General features: G+C 36.1%; 1 long non-coding RNA gene across 1 annotated transcript in view; it reads left to right on the forward strand.

The window, feature by feature from the left end:
* The window catches only part of LOC121855214, a 34578-nt gene extending 10695 nt beyond the window's left edge, over positions 1-23883 (forward strand). The window contains exons 2-4 of the long non-coding RNA XR_006086750.1: positions 16988-17177; positions 22092-22210; positions 23265-23883. This is a non-coding gene — a long non-coding RNA (uncharacterized LOC121855214). The remainder of the gene's footprint in view (positions 1-16987; positions 17178-22091; positions 22211-23264) is intronic.
* Positions 23884-24163: the final 280 nt, after the last annotated feature.

The raw sequence follows: 24163 nt of genomic DNA on the forward strand, positions 1-24163 counted from the left end.
AAAATAAGGATGAAAGATGAACTCTCGTGGGTGTTGCTTGATAATGTCCTTAGCGAATACTGAAGACGACAATGAAGTAATTATTTCTATAGTGTTTTCTTTATTTATACTAGTTTTTAAAAGTTAGTGTTTAGTGTATTTACTAACCTAGAATATGCGCTTAAAGTCCTCAGTTGTTGATGCGCTTAAAGACCTTAGTTCAATATATTATATCATTATTTTAACTTCCGATAGGCACTGTATAGTTCTTATTTATTCATTTAATTGTTTTGTTGTTTCTTAATTAAAGTAGCCAAATATTGTAAGAAAAACTGGAATATAAAATGGAACATGACTTTGCGTGTAATCCTTGAATGATTTTATTATTTCAAGATTAAAAAAAAAAAAAAAAAGTTGGATCCCCTGAAGAATCTCCATCCCAGCTTATTTCACCTAAAGGATAACCTAACCTAACCCAACCCACATCAGTAGTATAAACAAACCAGATAAACAATGCATGATGACGTCAGCAGTATGTTAAGTCATATTTCTGTTGTTTCCACCAATTTTTAGATTTGTCTTGTGTTCACTGTTCAGTATTTTGGTGTATAAAGACAGTGAAGGCGATGATCAAAGCCCGGCGAAGCAGAGAGAAAATTACTTAAACACGATATAAGGCATTGATGGTAAATATAAAATCTATTATATATTTGGGAGTGATTTTTTTTACAGTGGTCAGGGGGGGGGGAGGAGGAGGGGTCAGGTGCGTTTACCATTGTCTGTTGGGCACCACAAACAATATCTTCTACTTCATGGTGTTTGTTTTTAATGATAATGATGATTGTGGTTGTGGAAATATATAGATAATATTGCTTGGTTGAGATTTTCTATGAAACCTTTGTAAATACACTCTAGTTTTACACCCGAGACATTATGTAAACAAATGGAGGGGGGTCGACAAAAGACATGGTGTTCCTCTCCACAAAAAGTGAGGTGGGGGGAGGAGACACGAACACCGTCCCCCTCATAATCACCTGTCATGGTAGTATCGCTCACCTGTGTAGCTGGTGCTAATATTTTCAATCTCTACGTAACGACTCAAGATTAGTTCACAAATCCTATTTAAGCGTCTTTCTGGCAACACCGAACTTGTACTTCTTGTTATAAACTATTAAAGAATGCCATTGTAAATTTAGCTTGCAGAGTTTAGTTGTTTTGCTGGTATTAAAGCTTTCAATCGCGAGCTATTGACACCTAAGTGAAAGCCAGAGCTTTGTTTACACAAATTAAGTGTGACGGAGCGAGAGTTGTCGTGACGCTCTCGGCTGGTGATTTGGGTTATGTTAACAGAAATTGTACACTGTATTGTACTATAGTAATACACACACAAAACTACACCAGACTTTTATCCAGATTAGTGTGTGTGTGTGTGTGTGTGTGTGTGTGTGTGTGTGTGAACTACAAGGAGGGTAGGTCTCCAGGTGCCGAGGAAGAGCAGGTGCTATCTGTGAGGTAACACAGGTGAGGGCTAGAGGCCACGAGGTAACAGGATGAGTGTAGTAATAAAAATGATATTTATTAAAGCCTGGGAAAGCAACTTAACACCCGAGGACTGGAAGGAAGCTGTTATTATCCCCATACACACGAGTAAAGGAAGTAAGAGAGAGAGAGAGAGAGAGAGAGAGAGAGAGAGAGAGATAATTACAAATGAGTCAATTTACCATCAGTGGCAGACAAGGTGTTCACGAGAGTTACACTAAACACGATAAAACCCATAAAAGAAGAACATATGGCATTAAGAACAGGAAAATGAACGATAGAACGAGTCATAACAGTGAGTAAAGTTATAGAGAAGAAGTGAGAATATGCAAGGCTAATATTTTGTGAGAGCATTGATTTCCAAACGCCACAACGATTCGATATGGAAGAGAAATTGCTGTTGAGGTCGACATTGAAAATACTTAAGGGGGTTGAGAAATTGGTATGACTGTGTGTGTTGTTGTGTTAGAGTTGATGTAGAAGGTTAGTGACTGGTTTAGAGTGGTAAAGCGTGGAGGACGCAGTGAGTGGTAAAGAGTGGAGGAAGTTAGTGAATGTATGTACTCTGACTAGCACTCTCAAATGCCTTCATCGATCACATAATGAGGAGAATGATAGAGAGTGAGGAGAGGGAAAGTGAGTGTGAGGAAGAGTGTGTGATGTGAGGACTATAACACACTCCTTCATATCACCCCTTCACACACTCACTGTCACACACTCCTTCATCCATCACATTCACCCATCACCACACTCCTTCATATCACCTTCATCACACACACTCCTTCATCCATCACATTCACCCATCACCATCACACACACTCCTTCATCCATCACATTCACCCATCACCATCACACACTCCTTCATCCATCACATTCACCCATCACCATCACACACACTCCTTCATCCATCACATTCACCCATCACCATCACACACACTCCTTCATCCATCACATTCACCCATCACCATCACACACACTCCTTCATCCATCACATTCACCCGTCACCATCACACACACTCCTTCATCCATCACATTCACCCATCACCATCACACACACTCCTTCATCCATCACATTCACCCATCACCATCACACACTCCTTCATCCATCACCTTCACCCATCACCATCACACACACTCCTTCATCCATCACCTTCACCCGTCACCATCATCCTTCCCCCACTACATGCTCATTACTAGCTGGTCATCCATCACCCCTTCCCTAATGCGAGTCTTACAAACCAGATTTATTGTCTCAAAAATGTAAATCAAGTAGCGTTATTGATTTTGGTTGTCTCGCTGTCAAAGGGTCAGAGTATAATTAATTAGTCTCGTTGTCTCGTATTTGGAGGATTATCAAGATGAATTATTATTAGGACATGGACGAATTATTCCCACGACATAAATAAATGACTATGTGCACGAGGGTATTGACACGATAACTGATTATATAAATAGGTATACATATGGCTATACATGTACACACACACACACACACACACACACACACACACACACACACACACACACACACACATACACACACACACACACACACACACACACACACACACACACACTTAAAAGTAGCCGCTGGTTCACCCCGCTACGGTCTCTCCCTTGAGCGGTTCCTGTGTGGTGTCAGTCGTTCCTTGTCTCATTTGCATACCGCCTTTGTCTGCTGCAGGCTTGTCAGTATTGATTCTCTCTATTTATTTACCTTTTCTTCTCTTTGACTACATCACGTCACTGTTAATCACTCCTATTAATTACTGTCTTATTTGTCTTGAGAAAGTTAATGTCTATTTAATTATTTACTTTTCATTTACAATTATTTACAAATTATTATATATTTTCAGGAATTTATATTGTATTTGTTACGCTAAAGTTGTCTAATTATTTTTCTATAATATTTTTTGTAAGTGTTATTATTGGTTTTATCTATGATTAGTTTTATTTATTTGTTGCTATTTATGGAGTGAAGTTTACCTGAAGAATTTTTATACTATTGAGTATTAAATTTATCTGTTCCTTACTCCACTCCACTCCGCTCTACTCTACTCTACTCTACTCTACTCTACTCTACTCTACTCTACTCTACTCTACTCTACTCTACTCTACTCTACTCTACTCCAACCACTCCTTGCCTCTCATTAACTCCTTCACTATATATGGACGCGCCACTTTGAATATTTTAATTGGTTAACGCCGGACGACTTGTACAAATTATTAATGTATAGAAAAGGAAATAAATTACATGAATCATAAAACAACGTTGACGATTAGGAGATAAATATACTGTTAGAATTTTATTATATATTGATTGTGATTTATTAACTTAGCAATATATTTCTCAGGTAATGTCGGGTAAAGAAAAATAATTATTTACAAATGCCTTAGGAACAGTTGTAGGTCTATAGTGTGTAAAACTAAAACTAAGACTGAATGTTTGAAATTATAGTACAGAATATCCGCTACAACGTCTGGATATATCGAAACAATAACAAATACAGTATTGTATTTCGGAATATTTCTCACAGTGTGTATGAATATATTCTTTTAATATTCAAATTCACGGCGATATTTTGGTATATTATCCGGTTAGGAATATATTAAGCAGATTATGTTATGTAGAATATTTACCACTGTTTATTCTTATCATTTCGTTAATTAAAAAAGTGACAAAAATCATTCTTTCGTTTGTTTATTTATTTATTTTTTGATGGGGGAGGGGGTAGTGGACATGGGGAAGGAGAGAGGGGCAGAGGACAATATGGGGAAGGAGGGAGGCAGAGGACATGGGGAAGGAGGAGGGCAGAGGACATGGGGAAGGAGGAGGGCAGAGGACATGGGATATATTGGAAGGAAGAGGAAAGCCAGAAGAGACACAAAAATATAACCTAATCCCAAAAACATTATATCACATCATACTAATCTATTTTACATATAAGACCTACACCAGATGTTCTTCAATGCGGTTTATGAATCGTATAATCTGATCAGTATTTGGAGTATAATTGCTGTGACGTTTCCTCTTATTCAAATGATGTATGTATGTATGTATGTATGTATGTATGTATGTCAGTGGTGTAGTTTGTATACACAGAACGACACAAATTAGTCTTTTATAAGGCTTTTTTTAACCCTCTGAGGACGACAATTTTAATCTAGTCTCTTCAGGGTCTTGTGGAGTGATGGCAATGCTATGTACCAATTACTGTAGGAGCTTGCGTTAAAAACATCGTCCTTAAGGGGTTAAACCATAGACCTCAAATGGTTAATACAATCTAGTTCTCCTGAAAGAGCTAAAGAGTCATTGTTAAAGGGTTAATCATCTACATAAAAGAGTTAAACCATCATCATCTCAAAGGGTTAAACCATCATCATCTCAAAGGGTTAAACCATCATTCTCAAAGGGTTAAACCATCGACCTTAAGGGGTTAAGCCAAAATTCAATGCTTCAATATATTTTTTATTCAAACTATTTTTTTTACCTATTCCCATTCTGTTTCGCTTTCTTCATCAATTAACACAAACACTAATTAAAGGTAAAGTGAGGTAAGACAGGTAAAGGGATTACAGTTTAACATTTGACAACCATAAACTTGGTAACTTTATGGTTAAATACAACAATAATGATAATATTAACACTATCAATAAAATACAGTTACACTACTATTACTACTACTACTACTACCACCACTAACTACTAATATTAACAATAATAATACGAATAATAATAACACTAATAAATAAACATAATAATACCGTATACAGTCAATCGAACCTTTTCACAGGAAGTTGATCTAACCGTGTCAGTAGGATCTGATTCTTTAAACCCTGATGCTCATATAAGGTCTCTGGTGGTCTGGGTTTCTCCTCTTATAGTCTGATGATTATTATTGTTTACTGTAATTCTGCTTTTATTATTATTATTATTATTATTATTATTATTATTATTATTATTATTATTATTATTATTACTACACAACCCTTAAAAATAACTTTCAACACTTATTTGCAACTAAGAAAACTAGACATTTGTAAAAGATAGCACAGTATATACTTATCATGCCCCAAATATGGCCAAAGATGACGCAGCAATATCAAAACTAACTGATACTTATAACTAGAGACAAAACTATACTATTATTTACTGATATTGTTATATAATTCCAATGTCATAACTTTAACCTCATGAACACAACATCGTATCACAACTTAGCGTCAAAATACCACCCTTGTTGGTTACGGGTTTCAAAAACGTATCAATGTAAACTTTAAACAAATTATAACTTTAGTTTTATTTTACTTTGACTATAGTTAAGACCTTCGACGTGAATTTTACATTACACTTCATATGGAGGAGCTGGTGTACACGTTGACGGTAACTTGAGTGTCGGGCGGAAAGATGTCAAGATGGAAGGAAGAATTGATAGATATAATATTCAGATAGACAGGATAAATATTATGGTAAGAAAAACAAACAACAAAAACAAAACATGTGGAAAATAAATATAAGGAAGACAATTATGGAAGAGACAGACACACCTACAGAAGGTTATACAGGTGTGACATTATACGTTAATTAGCTACAGAAGAACCTTACCTTTTATGAACAACTACAGGTAAATGTTGTTGATGGTATAATGTATAGATTAAGTTATACATCTCTTTAGGCGTTGTTGGCAATTATTATTATTATTATTATTATTATTATTATTATTATTATTATTATTATTATTATTACTATTATTATTATTATTATTATTATTATTATTATTATTATTATTATTATTATTATTATTATTACTATTATTATTATTATTATTATTATTATTTTTATTACTATTATTCTTATTATTATTATCTTTATCGTATAGTATAAATTTTTCCGACTTATGTATTGAAGCGAAAAATTGTCTTCACTTGCAATTATTCAAAACTAAAATCATGTTTTTATTCACCAAATGATGGATTGAATTTAAACAAGCACTAACAACGGTTCGGGCAAATTCCTGAATCAGCGGGAATTCCCAAGGCTAAACTACTGTCTTCAATGGAGAATGAATAAATGGATGATATGTAAAGTAATGAATAGATACCGGTATATTCATTAATAAATAACAAAGCAATATGGAATAAGTCAATGAAAGAAAGTCTAGTAATAATAATAATAATAATAATAATAATAATAATAATAATAATAATAATGATAATAATAATAATAATAATAATAATAATGATAATAATAATAATAATAATGATAATAATAATAATAATAATAATAATAATAATGATAATAATAATAATAATAATGATAATAATAATAATAATAATAATAATAATAATAATAATAATAATAGGTCCATGGTGACGAATATAATAACCATCCAAGAATCAAATCAAAATCGCATAAAAAAAATATATATATATAAAAATTACCTGACGAAGCGAAAAATTACCTTGACGGGAATAAAATACGAAATACAAACTTCTTTCATCCGGGAAAATGTTAATTATTGACAATGACAAGTTTGGAAATGTTGATAGAAGCGTGAAAGAGATTTTAGTGTTGGTGTGACTTTTGATAGAAGTTTATTAAGAAGTGGTACTGGTATATTGAGTTCCTTAAGAGTGGATATGATAAGTTCTATAGCAGCTTGATGTATTAATGTGTGTGCTTGAGTTTATGTGTGATTTTATAAAGACATATAGACATACATACAGACATATAAATAGACTGATTTTCTCTTAATGTTACTTGATATTATTCACGCTGGAGCTGTTCCTTAAGTCTTGTATCCTGGAACGATGGTCTTGATATGTGTCATATAAGGAACACTACACCTCTTCATATAAGGAACACTACATCTCATCACATAAGGAACACTACACCTCATCACATAAGGAACACTACACCTCATCACATAAGGAACAACACACCTCATCACATAAGGAACACTACACCTCTTCATATAAGGAACACCACACCATCTCTTCGTATAAGGAACACTACACCTCATCACATAAGGAACAACACACCTAATCACATAAGGAACACTACACCTCTTCATATAAGGAACACTAAACACCGCTTCACTGTCTCACATTGTATCTTCATCATTTTATTCTCCTAAAAAACAAAAATAAAAACAATTATTTAAAACAAAAACAAAATAAAAACAAAAGCAAAAACAAAAACAAAAGTAAAAACAAATACAAAAACAAAAATACAAAAACAAAAACAAAACAAAAACAAAAGGAAAAATAAAACAAAAGAAAACAAAAACAATATACGAACCTAAACAATTTATCAAAGAAAATTGTCAAAATCTAAACAACTTCGTAATTTCTTAACATCACAAAGAATATATTACATGTATCATTGCTATACTAAATATATCTCACTCCAGAAACGGATTAAACATTTCGAGAATAAAAAAAAATATATAACAGATTGATAACTAAAGATTTAAAGGTCTATTGTGACGTCATATGCGACTTGGGTGACTCAGATGTCGCATTAACAAATCTTTGGTTAGGTTAGGTTAGGTTTGGGTAGGTTAGGCTAAGTTAGCTTAGATTAACAGCAAATTTGCGTTAGTTAGCTCGAAGAATATCAATCCTGAGTGAGTGAGTGAGTGAGTGAGTGAGTGAGTGAGTGAGTGAGTGATATACAAATTTCACTAACTCAGCTTCATAACTCACTCTCGCTCACTGTGGTCAAAGAAGGTAACACCACCCAGTAACTCCCCTCATGTTGACCTATGAAGGAAATCTTGAAATAAATAGGAGAAAAAGAATGACGAAGTGAAAGAAAGGAAGAAAATAATTAACCAGGACAGGATAAAGAACCGAGAATGAAGAAAGAGCGATGATAACAGAGTAAAGAAAAAAGAAAAGAAAATAAGTATAGAGAATAGGTAATGAGAAAGATAAAAGGGAATGAAGAGAAAGATGAAGAAAACTAAGTCAAAAGTGACGAAAGAGAAAGAAGGAAAAGAACAAGATGTAGAGGAACAAGGAAAAGGCAAGAGCAAGAAAGAGAATAATTAAAACAAGGGGAAGAAGAAACAAAACAAAACAGAAAGAGTTAAATAAAAGAGGAAAAGACAAAAAAATTAAATAAAAGGGAAAATAAAAGGAAACAAGATGAAAAGGAATAAAGGAGAGTAATAAGCTATAAGGTAAACAGGTTAATTGAGACTATACCTGTGTTACCTTTTATTCAGGTAAACATTATATCTATCGTAATACTGAAAGAAATATACTGATAGACCTCACACTATTGCTATACTCAGTTCTATATAGTGTATAGGAAATATAGCCACGTAGATATATAATTTTTGTACTGTTAAAAATATAGTTATCCATTGATATAAAATTTTTGGGGTTCGGATTATATAATAGTCACGTGAGTTAATATAAATTGTTATAGTATAGGATGTATATATTTTGTTCTGTATAGGAAATATATCCACTTAGAGATACATTTTTTTGTTTCTATAAATAAAATAACCACTCAGATAAAAATGTGGTATATTAAAAAAATATATCTAGGATTAATTATTTTGTTGTATAGGAAATAAGTCATTCTGAGACGATAGCAGCGTTTTGATGCATAGGAAATAGATTTTTCGTTGTATATACGGAATCAAATTTTGTCATAATAGTTTTATGTTGTTGTATGATAAGTATAGCCATGAAAAGAAATATAATCATTTATCATAGTGAAAATTTTATCCGGATATGTATGAACGCATTTAAATAGCTGACATATGATGAAGCACAAAAAAAATCAAAATTAGCATCGAAATTTCACTGAGACTCTACTTAAACCAGAGACAATCACGCAGAACCAACTAGGAGACAAAATTAACATAAGGATTTTTTTATTATCCTAAGCCAGAACACATTCACAGCGACACAGACGGACGTACACTGTTGTCTTGAGGTCTTGGCGAGGACCACATTCCCGGGTCTTTAACTTGATAATAACAACAAATTAGGGAACACTAAGGAGAGAAGGAGCTCACTAATATATAACATAACATAACTAATGTCTTATGTTCAGTCGTAGAAAAAGACGAATGGTCATCAAGGTGAATGATTATAAAAGGGATTATAGCGAGGAATGTTTGGGGAGATTTACAGCCGCCCGGGGCATGTGTATGACTTATGGCTAGTAATGGCTCACCACGTTATACATTACTAATGATCCGTAAGTGACTTATGGTGTAGAAATTACTATCTGCCACCACCACCAGTACGTCCACGGTTCATTTAAGACATGGTGGGCCGTGTGTGTTGAGTCGAGGCCCGCGTCCGTCCACCACTAGTCACCACACCTGATGGTATCCGCCAGTGATTGACGACTCTGTCATACACCGAAAAGTTAATGATGTAATGCATTTTTTTATATAATGGTTAAGGAACACCGGTGTATGATGCTAAGATTTTTGTGTGGATAATTGGTGACACGAGCGAATGATTTAAGTTGGAGACCGTCGCTACATTCTGTTTATCACATAACGAGAAGTCAATGATATCAAGGAGGTTTATTTCTGTTTTTGAGAGATAAGATACCCGGCTAAATAGTGTTAAGAAGATTTAAACTATAGATAAACGTCAATTGTGAGAGAAAGTGTTTGGATGGTTTAAAATAATTCTGACCGAGGTTTTTTGATTGTTTTTGTTTTTTGCAAGTGATGGGCAAACACGCGAGGTGGAGTTGATGTAAGTCAGCCTCCTTCATCTTCACAACATCGGGTCATAAGGGAAGACAGTTTACTGAGGTCGACAGTGTTCTCGTCCCATCCTGAAGCTGTAAAGTCTCGCCAGCTGCTTTGTTGACATAATTGGTGTTGCCTCCAGGGTCTGTTGTGTGGTGTTGCCTTAGTGTTTGATGTGTTGTGTTGCTTCAAGATGTTGTGTTAGTGTCTGCTGTGTTGTGTTGTGTTAGTGTCTGCTGTGTTGTGTTAGTGTCTGCTGTGTTGTGTTGTGTTAGTGTCTGCTGTGTTGTGTTGCCTCAGGGTCTGCTGTGTTGTGTTGCCTCAGGGTCTGCTGTGTTGTGTTGCCTCAGGGTCTGCTGTGTTGTGTTGCCTCAGGGTCTGCCGTGTTGTTATTCTACTAAGGCTCACCATAACTGTTCAGTTATTGTCTCCACCTCCTTTACTCGCCTCACGAGTTGTGTTTCCTCAGTTCTAAACCTCTGCTTCTGTCAATATATTTTACAAATATTATCTTAAAACTATCAGTACTAACTGAGGATATATAACTGAGGTCTATTATGACAAACGTTTAATATGATAACATCTATAAGTTAAATGTCTCATGAAGTGTTTGTTACGGTTCCATAGTCATTATTTTATCATACTTACGTTACTTTAGGAATTCCCAGCCGGGAAGACTAGAGGCTACTTCGTCGGGAAATTAGCCGCGACGAGCTCAGTGATCGTATTCTCGGCTATTTCTTGTGCCGATCTATAGTACTTATACAAGACCAGTACTCCACGCTAACTACAACACCAATACTATTTCTCCCTTACACGAGAGCTGCACCATCTGGAACAACAGGATGAACCTTTCGGAGTTAAGTTTGTATATAAGTCAACACGCTTATGTTATCGTTGAATGAATCACAGCATTAACAAAAAATAAAGAAGAAAATGACTTCAGCAAAAGAGTGATGAGAAGCACCACCTGGGACCCGCTAGCAAGGTAAAGGAGAACAAGAGTGTCTTGTGTCGAGGAACTTATGGGAACTGTTAATGATCTGTTGTGTTTAAAGAGGGACAACAGTTGAACAAATTTTTCCTCGGGAATAAAACCTCCTTAGCACGTTCAACGGTGTGAAGAGTAACCATTGTATATCTTGACGTGCCAGAAGGGCGAGCCATGCCTCCCGCGTTAATGCATTTAATGTTTCATATCTCTGACGAAGAGCTTAATGCACCATCGGGTTGACCATTTTCACGACGACTTAAAATTTTATAACATTGTGACAAATAAAGACGAAATAGGGGACATGGAAGTCAATTTGATAGACTTCGGATTGTCCTTAAAAACCGGCTATTCGTATTTTAAGTATATTGTCTGTAGTCAGCAGTATGTCCCAGTAACTTTATCAGCCCAGCGTCAGGACTGAGGTGTCTGAGGCTGTGTGTGTGCGGCCGGGAGATGGATTGATACGTTCGGTTTCAGCGGAAGAGTTACTTTGGAGGTGAACGTCATCACCTTCAGCATGCTAAGACCAGTGGCCATCGTCGTCCTTCACACGAACAAGTTTTGACGAGGTTAAAGGTCGTCATTAAGACTTCTTCAGATGACCAACAGGGAAGGCCGAACCTCGGATCACTCGGGTCAAAATCAAAGGCGAGGGAAATTCACGAATGATAACTCGCTCAGACACACTGCGGTACCACCCTGGCGCTGGGATTGACTTGAGGCTGTACTTGTTTTAATAATGGTAGTGTGTCTCACCCTGGGCGTCCTTGCCAAGTACAAGGACGAGGGTGAGTGTGTGACATACTAGGAAGAGCAACATGAGCTTTACGAGAGCTGGTTCTATCCCAGGCGTCTATAAAACACCGTCTTGGGGCATCTTGGACGAAGATTCCTCAAGACGCCACGACGGGATCCGCCTACACATGTGCCACACTCCATTACATGGGGCAGTGTAGAGGCGTGTGGCTAATGCTGTTATTAATATTATTATTATTATTATTTTGCATTGTGGTTATCATTAGCATCACCGTTATTATTTGTGGTAAAATCAATATGACTGTCGATACAATTCTCTGCGTCAGGTGTGGTGACTAGTGGGGGACGGACGCGGGCCTCGACTCAACACACACGGCCCACCATGTCTTAAATGAACCGTGGACGTACTGGTGGTGGTGGTAGATAGTAATTTCTACACCATAAGTCACTTACGGATCATTAGTAATGTATAACGTGGTGAGCCATTACTAGCCATAAGTCATACACATGCCCCGGGCGGCTGTAAATCTCCCCAAACATTCCTCGCTATAATCCCTTTTATAATCATTCACCGTGATGACCATTCGTCTTTTTCTACGACTGAACATAAGACATTAGTTATGTTATCTTATAAATTAGTAAGTTCATCCTCTCCCGTTATTTCTTTAAGGCAGAAGAATGTAACCTCGCTCCACTGCCGCCTGACACTTATCGTCCCAACACCTTGAAAAAAACCCGGAGTTGTCTTGTCAGTTCTCATGAAAGTTGAGTCTGTGTGTGATAGTTTCTAGACCTTCCTGACCACCACTTACTTTCGCAGCTCTTAAGTGAACCTCTTAGTTACCTTCCTCACTAAAAACAACTTAAGATTCTACAATTCCTTCTATAAAGTATCGAGCCACCTTAACTCACCTCTTAATCCTCCTGTTTAAACGGAGATTCTTGTACAGCTCTGTAGGTCTAGCAAACTATCGGTCAATTATGTGTGTTAATATTTACTAAAGGTTATGATTGTATGTCATTAGTCAGTGAGATGCTACACCTTATGATTAAATAATACCATACATGATGTTTATAATGTATGGGAATGAGTTATATAACATCATTGTTAACTTTATGACAGCGTGAGTGACAGGCCTTAACATCACCTCAGAGTACAAGCAAACACTCGTTCACTCAGTCAGTACAAAGAACATTTTAGGAACCGTTTTAACTTTCATGTCACTAAGTTATTTTATTAAAGTTATTTACCAGCAGTCGTATTTACTTTAGTGTTTTAACATGTGGAATTGAATGACAAGAGTTAGTTCAGCCAAGTGTTCAAACATAACCTGTCAATTTTAACATCAAGGAGTAATTTTTCTCACGTGATCTACTAAATGTATTATAAATATACCCAGTAAGTGTAATACCTCTCGAGGCTCTACCTTAATGAGATACGTGTACCCCTGTACTTAGCTCTACAGGTAAATGACAATATCGCCCCGAGAGTCTAATTAAAGCACTTACGTTTACTTCACACCTGTTATGAGATTATACGGAGACTTTACCTTGACGGGGATGTATTCATTAAACGTCAATTAAGAGGTGATAATTAAGGTACTGAACCAGCGAGTTGTATTTCCTTCCTTCCTTCCTTCCTTCTGTCACATACTCCCTCCCTCTCTCCATCACACTCCTTCCCCCCAAATCTCCCTCCCTGGATCATACTCCCTCTGCTCCTCCATCATATTCTCTCCCTCCAAACTTCTCTCCCTGACTTACATTCCCCTCCCCCCTCCGTCACACTCCCTCCCTCCCTCACTCTCCCTCCTCCACAAGACTCCAGGCACACCACACACACAACAGTCCACTCAAGCGGGACACAAACATGAGAGTTATTGTTATTTATCGCCAATGACTGTTATTTATTGATTGTAATGACAGTAGTTCAAAGTGCTTGGTAGGAGAGCGTATAGACTGGCCATTAACAACCGAACTAGTGGATATAATAGTTTTATGAGTCGTCGTTATCGTTGTCTCTCCTCGTATTGGTCACCGTCAGGAGATTGAGACTACCTTCAGGCGGGTGTTGGTGTGTAGAGATCAGTCATGTATGAATACCAACTCTAACGTACATGTATACATATATAACACACGCTTCAAATATGTATCTTTACGACTTTATGTTTGACAATATGACACAACAGACGAAGGATTTTGACAACCTTACCGAGACAACAGGAGTCAAAGTGTTCATTATGGAATTTATCGGACCCCTCCCTGAAGGTACTCGGACTGTGTAAATACAAAATATACAATACATACACATCCCTAAATACACACGCAGACACGAACACACATACACATAAATAATACATGTGTTGTGTTGTAGGGATAACTGAGACATAGGGTCTGAGAGACCTACAACAAACACATTACAGGTAAAGTTAATATAAAAAATCAACACCAATAGATATTCCGTTGACGAAGATGTGACGAACACCAACATATAAATCCAAAATATGTTCCGATACGATACTTATAGTCTAACGATGATAGCGACGATAGCGACGATAGCGCGATAATTCCATTCGCCAACAAGTTTCCTCACCTACATCATTCCCTCAGATGTAAATAAAACGATTGAGAGACTTAAATCAGCGTAAATGTAAATAAGATGTGTGTAAATTTAACTAATACAAGTGTAAAATGATTGTAAATTTAACTAAAGTGTAAATAAACTGAATAAAGTAAACTAAAACGAGTGTAAATAGAATTACATAAATCCACAGATGAGTTCCGTCAGGATATTTACAATAAATTAACAGTAAACTGACCTTAAAAGATATTGACAACTTCCTAAGGAGTCCAGAAACGTTCCCGGTGCAAAATCTGACGAGAAACGAAAGACAAAATATCAAAACAAAGATAAAAGCAAACTGGAAATAGAAAATAAATATGCTGGACTAAAGTAAAAACAATAAGATCCTATTTGAGTCAAAAGAAGAAAAAGTAAAAGAAAGAAAAGGAAGAGAAATTGTAAAATGATAATGATAGAAGTAGGAAAGATAAAGGAAATAAAGATCAAACTATCAATTGTCAAAACAGGTAATGAGGGAATTGTGAGCAACATGAAATCTGATAAGATAAGATTTTAAGGTTGGTCAACATCTTGAAGAACATTGAAGAAAATGAACAGGTATGAACTTATATGTTTAAATGAAATATGAAAATATTTAATATTAGAGAACCCCTCCTAGTGATTAACACACCCACCTAGTGACTAAAACCCTCCTATTTAAAAAACCCTCCTTATGACTAAAAAATAATCGAGTTAAAAAACCCTCCTAGTAATTAAAAACCCTACTAGTAATTAAAAGAAACCCTTCTAGTGATTAAAAAAACCTTCCTATTAATGAAAAATATCCCTTCAAGTGGTTAAAAAAAACCCTAGTTAAAAAACCCAAACAATATTCAAGGTTTTACAGTAAATAAAAAACCCAGGAGCCTTAGAGTTCTCCCTGTGAAAGAGTATTAGTTTAATAAGCCTTGAAAGTCAATGTAAACAGGTGAAAATTGTTTACACTGGAGCTGGGAGTTGTATTGTGTGTTTGTTCATATCTACCAGAAGTTGATTTCATTTATGTTTACATCTGATGGTTCGCTGTCATTGGTTTTAGATACTTGAGGTTAGCCCAAAATATACGTACAAAGTGTTCATTTTATATTAATCACAGGTAGTCCCAGGTGGCCTCAGATAGCCCCAGGTAGCCTCAGGTAATCCCAGGTAAGCGCGTAAGATAGAACTGTCGAGTTTGGTTAAGTTTGCAGGGTTACAATATCCACAACGCTGAATAGTTATGACTGATTCACTTTGTTACTTTGTTATTTTTATTAAGTTCACAAAAAATAAACTCAAAGAAATAATATAGTCATTATCCATTTTATATTAATTCAATTTATATCTCATATACAGGGTGACATAGAAGTTGTTTTACCGAGAGCGATGACAGAAGCAAAGTTATTATTCTCAGTGAAATTACTTATGCGTCACTCTGTATAGATTCAGCAGAGAGTTTACACTACTGAATGACTCCTGTAGGTCGGAGTTAATACATCGTTTATGTCTATTAATAAAGAAACTTCTCTCAACACTTAGGAATACTCTCTTATCTATATTACCCATTCGTAAGGTATTATATTTATCCCCCAGAAGTCCTCACCTATACATGAAGAATCGTCGACATAATGAGGTATCACTTATCACTCAGGAATCCTATTTTTTTTCATATCCCAGCTAGCGGTGTTTAGGGGGATATTGGTAAACACTTTAACTGTGGGTACATTTATCTCTGCCTGGCCTCGAGTACAGTGTTGATATGAGACCAAGGTGCTTATAGAATACCAGCGTGGGTCCGTGTTTGTTCTCTCTGTTTGTTCTCCCTGTGTTTGTTCTCCCTGTGTTTGTTCTCCCTGTGTTTGTTCTCTCTTATGGTGATATTAATCAACCTTTATAGAACTGAGAGTAACCAAACATTATAGTAAACGGTGACTTGGTTGGACTAAAAGGAGTTGAGTAGTGAAATATATTTTGGGGGGGAATTATCTGTTTTTTATCATTGTCAAAAGATAACAATAGTTTCATTTATCGTGTTTATTCGTCACCTGTATTAGGACTCAGGTGTGTGTGTGTGTGTGTGTGTGTGTGTGTGTGTGTGTGTGTGTGTGTGTGTTAGAAACCAAGAAAACACATCGCTTATCTTCCAAGATCTTAGAAACTGAACCTTAAATTATATTATCCAATTAAAAACTTTTCTTCCTCTTTAAAATCTAGACTTCCTGTTATTCCCCTCAATCCCAAAATAATCACACAACTCATCAGAAAAAAACCAAACCCCACCACCAACTCCTTCACGACACACTCATAAAACACTACATCGTATTCTTATTATTCACAAGTTCCTAAGAAATGACTTACATTATAATGACTTGTGTGTCGTTCCAGGTATAGAGCAACAACATGAAAAAGGGTAAAAAAAAAGTAAAAAAAAAAAAAATGAATTCGTCTTCTCGTTGGAACTCGCCTCAGAAGGTGGTATTAGCACCTGCGAATCACCAAGAAAAATACCTGGACATCTTCCTCTGAGAAGCTTATGACAGGGAGCGCCACAGTCATGACAGCAGGGAATTAAAGTGTAAGTGGTAACTGTCAATCACCAGTTATTCATTACAAGTCGTGGTTTACGGAGGGGGAGAGAGGAGGTCGCCAGGGGGCCTTGTGATGTTTGTAATTAACTGAGAAATTAGATAAAGTTGACTTGTACGACGTCGCTGTTTGCTGATATAACCTCAAGATGTTGGTCCAGTGGGTGTGCAGGGTGTGTTGTGGGTGATGATGTGTGGGTTTGTTATGGGTGTGCTGTGGGTCTGGTTTTGTTGTGATGGTGTGGGTTTTTGGGTTCGTGATTTTTTTTTCGGTTGTGAAATTCTGAGTTTTTCTTATTCATAAAAATCTTTTCCTTATGCGTTTCTAGATCCGTATTTCAGGCTGTATTCTCCAGTAGTATAATTTTTTGTCTGCAGATGAGGATATGTATGTGAATTTGTGGATATTTATGTAGATTTGTGGATGCTTATGTGAATTTCTATACATGTATGTGGGTTTGTATATCTTCTTATTAAATTCCAGTATTGTTGTAGTATTTCTGTATATCTGTGCTTCAAAAATGTATTCTTGAATCACATTACACCTTAAACAATCCCACACCAGAGATACAACTTTGTATTATATTATTGATTCTTGTTATAATAATATACATAGTTTAATATCATTTATACACTTAGTAGATATTATCGCTTATCTCTACCAGGTTGCATTATAACTTCAGCCTGAGTAGAGTATTTGTAAACACTGATTTAATGTTATGAGAATTTATCAACCTAATTCTTTTGTTTTAATGTTTTTATCTCAATTGTTTACTTGTATTGTTTGCGGTTTAATTTTTTGTTTATTTCCTTTCTTTAAATATTAATTTATAAAGCAAAAAAAAAAAACGTGATTTAAACAGAAGGGAAATTTCAGTCATTTTGTTGTTATGTTTCTTAAGAACCTAAAAAAATAATAAGAACATAATAGAAATGGGATTAAATTTTACATTTAAAAAGATATTATATGGGAACTTAAGTGTGTGTGTGTGTGTGTGTGTGTGTGTGTGGGTGTGGGTGTGTGTGTGTGTGGGTGTGTGTGTGTGTGTGTGTGTGTGTGTGTGTGTGTGTGTGTGTGTGTGTGTGTCCCCTTACCAATCACACCGCCTCAGAGCCTTTACACCCCTACCCTCACCCGCTCACCGCCGCGTTGTCAATATCCACTACATTAACCCCCCTTACCCCATTTCTCCCCCCCCTCCTCACCTCCCTACCTCACCTGGCCTAACACAACCTCTACCAATACCACATAAGACACCAATTACCGACACTAGAAAGGATTATACATCATTTTATTGAGTTTTTTTCTTTGTAAGGGTTTGGCGGCTCCGACCGGCCCAGGTGTAGAGCACAACAGAGGCTAGTGGTGGTGGTGACGAGTTGTAAGATGGCGGCGCTACACTCCCCTCCTCCCCCCTCCCCCGGCGGGCTAGTTAACAATGTCCTAATACAAAATTCCGTCCATTTGGTTATAGGAATTGATGAAAGAACTACCTGACGAGTTTAACAGCACGTGTGGGTGTATATCTACCTCTCTCATTAGTCTTTAGTGTAACAACTGTCTCGTTTACGATATATTTTTGTTATTGTCGAAATAGTAAACTGTCTCTTTTTTTTTTGCAGGTGAAGAAGGAATAATATTTACCATTTTATATATAAAGTTTAGTATCTATTCTCTTCCTCCAATTGATCACTGGTTGGTGGAGGTAAATTTCAGTGTTATTCAAGGTATATATATATATTTTATTATTCATAAAATGACAACCCGGCTTTTGGATACACACACACACACACACACACACACACACACACACATATCAAGAAGCGCTCAACACACTGACCCTTTCGACTCTCACTGACCATCACCACGGCCTCATCTGCAAATTTGGTAAGAAGCTTCTACACCATCCTCGACACCGGCTCCTACTACCACCTGAGATCCCCTGTCCGAGAATTGCTGTTCGACACCACAACCGCATCCAGCCCATACGTGCACGAACTGATCGCTATAAGAACAGCCCAGTCCCAACCATTGTAAAAATTATCAATAACATGTAATAAATCAGTGTATTCACTCCCAGTAAACACTGCTCCTTACACTGTCACTATGTTGAAATGAACTGTAGTTTGAGCTGATCCCCATCTAAGTTATTATATGTCTTATTTGTGTCACTTATGTTACTTGTATATTAGTTGTAATTCGTAACCCATTCCCCAAATATGTAACTGTATATTTTCAGCCTTCTGGCTGCCAAGCTCTTTCAATAAACCGTTAATTATTATTATTATTATTATTATTATTACACCCTCCACCCCCCAGCGTCAGCAGCCAGTCATTAACTCTACTGATAAGTAAGTTTTGTCTTTCTATCTGGGTGGAACAAATTATCCAAATGTTCCTCTGCATCAGGATAAAAGCATTGGCTGACCCCCACGTGTAATGGAGGTCACTCTACCTGGCTCACCTGTCCAATAAAATGACACCACCCTCCGCCACAGGTTAATTAAACACAGGTGTGACGTTGCTCCTGACGATACGAATCTAATATACAAAATGGGGGTGATTGATTTTTTTTATATATATGTATCGTGTATATTGGTGTATTAATCTGTATAACGGGGAAATTAGAGCCATTTAATGTTTATTTGATCAGTTGTGTGGAGTAGTCAATTGAGAGTTAAAAGTTACAAGATATGTGTATGAGTCAATTGAGAATTAAAGCAAGTTTGAGCATAATGTTTACCAGTAGATATACACCAGGTATGTATGTATGTTTATATATGTATATGTGTATGTATATAAATATTACCTTTCCCGATGTCTTAAATTATTGCTAAATCCTTCATCTCAGACAAAACACGACACTAACAACAAAAACAGATAAATTAAGTAATATAAGAATACAAAATATTTTACATTTAAAAATTAACACTCCACTTTATTTAAAATTTCATATATACTCATGTAAATATATATCGAGTGCTATGGTGTGTCAGGTATATATTTCGTCAGTACTGTAAACTGGATCAAGAGAATATATTTCGTTAGAGACATACACGAAAGATAGATACTTCATTCGTGTTTCAATTAGATATGTGTCAGTAGTTACGTTTGATTCCGATTCATTATATATTTCAAGGGAATAGTCTTCAGTATAGTTACCTATGTATTTTTTCCTGTGTATAACCACGTCAAGTGTGTGTTTTTCCTGTATATAACCACGTCAAGTAGGTGTGTTTTTTCCTGTATATAACCACGTCAAGTGTGTGTTTTTCCTGTATATAACCACGTCAAGTAGGTGTATTTTTTCCTGTGTATAACCACGTCAAGTGTGTGTTTTTCCTGTATATAACCACGTCAAGTAGGTGTATTTTTTCCTGTGTATAACCACGTCAAGTGTGTGTTTTTCCTGTATATAACCACGTCAAGTAGGTGTGTTTTTTCCTGTATATAACCACGTCAAGTGTGTGTTTTTCCTGTATATAACCACGTCAAGTGTGTGTTTTTCCTGTATATAACCACGTCAAGTGTGTGTTTTTCCTATATATAACCACGTCAAGTGTGTGTGTTTTTCCTGTGTATAACCACGTCAAGTGTGTGTTTTTCCTGTATATAACCACGTCAAGTGTGTGTTTTTCCTGTATATAACCACGTCAAGTGTGTGTTTTTCCTATATATAACCACGTCAAGTGTGTGTGTTTTTCCTGTGTATAACTACGTCAAGTGTGTGTTTTCCCTCAGTGTGCCGCGGCTGGTACATGGTGCATCTATTAACTCCATTCCTCATGCGCATATACGAGCACTGAACTGTCTCACAATGCGAATATACAAACATTAAGCTGTATATCCCACCACACTGCTAATGCATAAGCTCTATCCAATCATGAGCCTTGTATATAAACAAAGCCTTTTCATATGCTAAAATCCCCGTATATCCCAACATGGTACAGTTCTACACGCATATATATCCCAGTACCACTACAGAACCGTTTCTATGCGAGTATCCCAGCATATCCCAACATAGAGACACAATACATAGATATATCCCAACAGAGAGTCGTTAAACATGCATATTTCTCTATTTTATTCCAACAAAGAAGCCTATACCACTTATACCCGGAGACCCATTCCAGGTATACCTATTAACACATAACCAAGGCCTATGGATGTAAACAGACCCAGTCACTCATATAGGTCGTCACGTGGGCTGGTAACACGATGTAAACAATAGGTGAGATTCGTCAAGTCACCATCAATGTTTACACGATACGAATCATTCACAATATTCCTCTACCATTCACTAGTATTGCATGTTTAGTTCGACAGGTTTTTGATTGATTTATTTGTGGTGTGATCTTGTTAGAGGTGATTTCAAGGTATTTTATAAACTGGTGTTTTTGTTTTTATATTTTTGTGGTTGTTGGTTATTGATGGTGTTTTTGTTGTTGTAATATTTCAAGGTGTTTATTGGTCTCTGTGTTTACGGTGTTTTTTTGTTTTTATTCAATATAGTTTTACGTTTATTATTGTTTTGGGAGATATTATTGGAAACTTTTATTATTTTGTTTTTATACTTTTCAATACGTGATACTTAGGAATTTCCTTTTTGAGTGATTTATTGCAGTTATTCCAAGCTTCTGATATTAAATAAAATGACGAGATATTTTTGCTAATGTTTTTTTTCTTATAATATTTATGTCTTTATTCGTTTTAATTCATAGATGTGATACGATAATTTTTCACCTTGACGTTTGAGAGGGGAAATTTATGACCTAATTTGCATACTGTATGTAATATCTTAATCCTGTTTCCTGTATATAATTATTTTCACTTTAATATTGGACATAAATATCTGGTGACTTGATTTGCATATTACAGGTAAAAGTTTCAGTGTCTATTTCAGGTTATCAAGAGTACTGAAGTTTGTATCGCCTATGGTATACAGTACAGTCAACTACTGAAGTCTTACTGTCTGAACCACGAGCCCCGAGAGATTCAGACTCGTAAACCCGAACAAGTGAGGTAAAGAGGCGGTGGAGGAAGGGGTTGACGGCATGGTGAGGAGGATTTAACAGAGTATAAAACATCATCTGGTTTATATACAAGATTTTGTTTATTCGTCCCCATTTAGAGGAAACTCGTAAATCTCCCTCTTTTTTGCCTGATTTACAGGCGATAGTAAAGCAAAATTCACGAATCCTTCTTCCAGATTTTCAGGTAATGGTTTCGGCAGCTTTGTAAATCCTTTTTCCCGATTTACAAATATTAGTTTAGACCGAAGGTTAGGGAAACGTTTGATAGTCAGAGGGCCATAGTGGGCTCATGAGGCCATAGGGGCCAGGGGGCCACATCGGCGTCGGGGGACCATTTCAGGCTCATGAGGAGTCTTCGCGGGATATCTATTATTTCCACTGCTAATAATAACACTTACAGATATAATAGGTATGGCCGCCACCCTGAAACACATCCCCCCCCCCCAGTGTAGTTCCGCGGCGATGCGACTCAAACTATATGTGTGTGTTGAGCTAGACACGAGTTAGTAAATAAAGCAACAAATACGGGTTTTTATAATCAAATTTTTCAGTTTTTATATATCCTTACATCGTTTATATAGCTCCTTCGTTTTTATGTTTCATTAAAAGTCACTGAATTCAACTATGGTCGCCTTAACACCCTCAGCGAGAAACAGTTTCCTTAGTTAGAACAATGAAGGGAGGATGTTCAGTGTGCCTTAAGTATATACCGTCTTAATGTCAGGATTTCTTTTAACCTATAAATGACCTTTGAATAAATTATGGAGTTTTTGCATACATTTTACGTAAAGGAACTTCATCGCTTAAAAAAAACAACAATGAATTAAATTTGACGTTTCTTAAATTTGCTGTATCGTTTAACATGAGATATTTAACATGTATTTTATATTTGTTTTGAGATATCTACAAGTTCCTTAGTCAGTTTACGTAAAATATCTACTTTTAAGTTAATCAAAGGAATATTGACTCAAAAACACCTGAAAAAAGTCTTATGTATTTTATTTAAGTCAAGATTAATTTTTCTGTTATCGTTTGTGTTTCAGGTGAGCGATGATGACTATAGGTCCTGTCCTTAACACCTGAGACTAACGGAAGAACAGAATGCCTGGCGATAACAGTAACAGCACTCGGTTAACGGAGAGGACAACAGGAAGACAGCAGTAACAGCAAAATTATCACTATGGTCGACGAAGATGCAGCAATAACCGCATTAAAGTCAGTGTGATTGATAAAAACACAACAGAAATAACAGTAAAGCCGATGTGATTGACAGAGAGAGCTAAAACAACAATAATGTCACTATGAACTAAGAAAGACGCGGCAATAACAACAACTAGAACAGAATGCGTAAGTTATTGAAACAGCAAAAGACGCACAGCAGTGATTACCAGACGCTACGGAATCTATCAATAAAAGCAATAACATCACCGTGATTGTCCATCTGGAGGTACAAGTAGTGTCAGTGTGATTGTCTTCTTCTCCAGACACACCTTAATAAGTAAAGCACACACACACACATACACACACAGCTTATGTAGTGAGGGAGAGGCTTAGCAACTCAGGTACAACGGCCATCCAAACAGTGTGAAGGACTTTGTTGGCGCCAATATCAAGTCACAAGAATGTTTACAAGACCAGCTCCCACAGTACCAGCTCTAGAGTGAATCTATATGTTGACTCTATGTTTATTATATTTTTTTGTATTGAAACCTTTCCTCAGTCAAGTGACCCACTCCCCGATTTCACCATATGTAACTTATCAACCCTGCTCATTGTATATTTTCAGCTTTCGGGCTGCCATATTATCTTAATAAACCGTTAATTATTATTTTTATTATTATTATTATTATTATTACACACAAAATAGACGTCATTCGTAATCTATATACACATGGCGTTACATATATTATACACTTATAACAAATAAAATAAAAGATGAAAT

The sequence above is a fragment of the Homarus americanus genome, unplaced genomic scaffold (genome assembly GCF_018991925.1).
Source record: "Homarus americanus isolate GMGI-L3 unplaced genomic scaffold, GMGI_Hamer_2.0 scaffold1024, whole genome shotgun sequence".
Lineage (NCBI taxonomy): Eukaryota > Metazoa > Arthropoda > Malacostraca > Decapoda > Nephropidae > Homarus > Homarus americanus.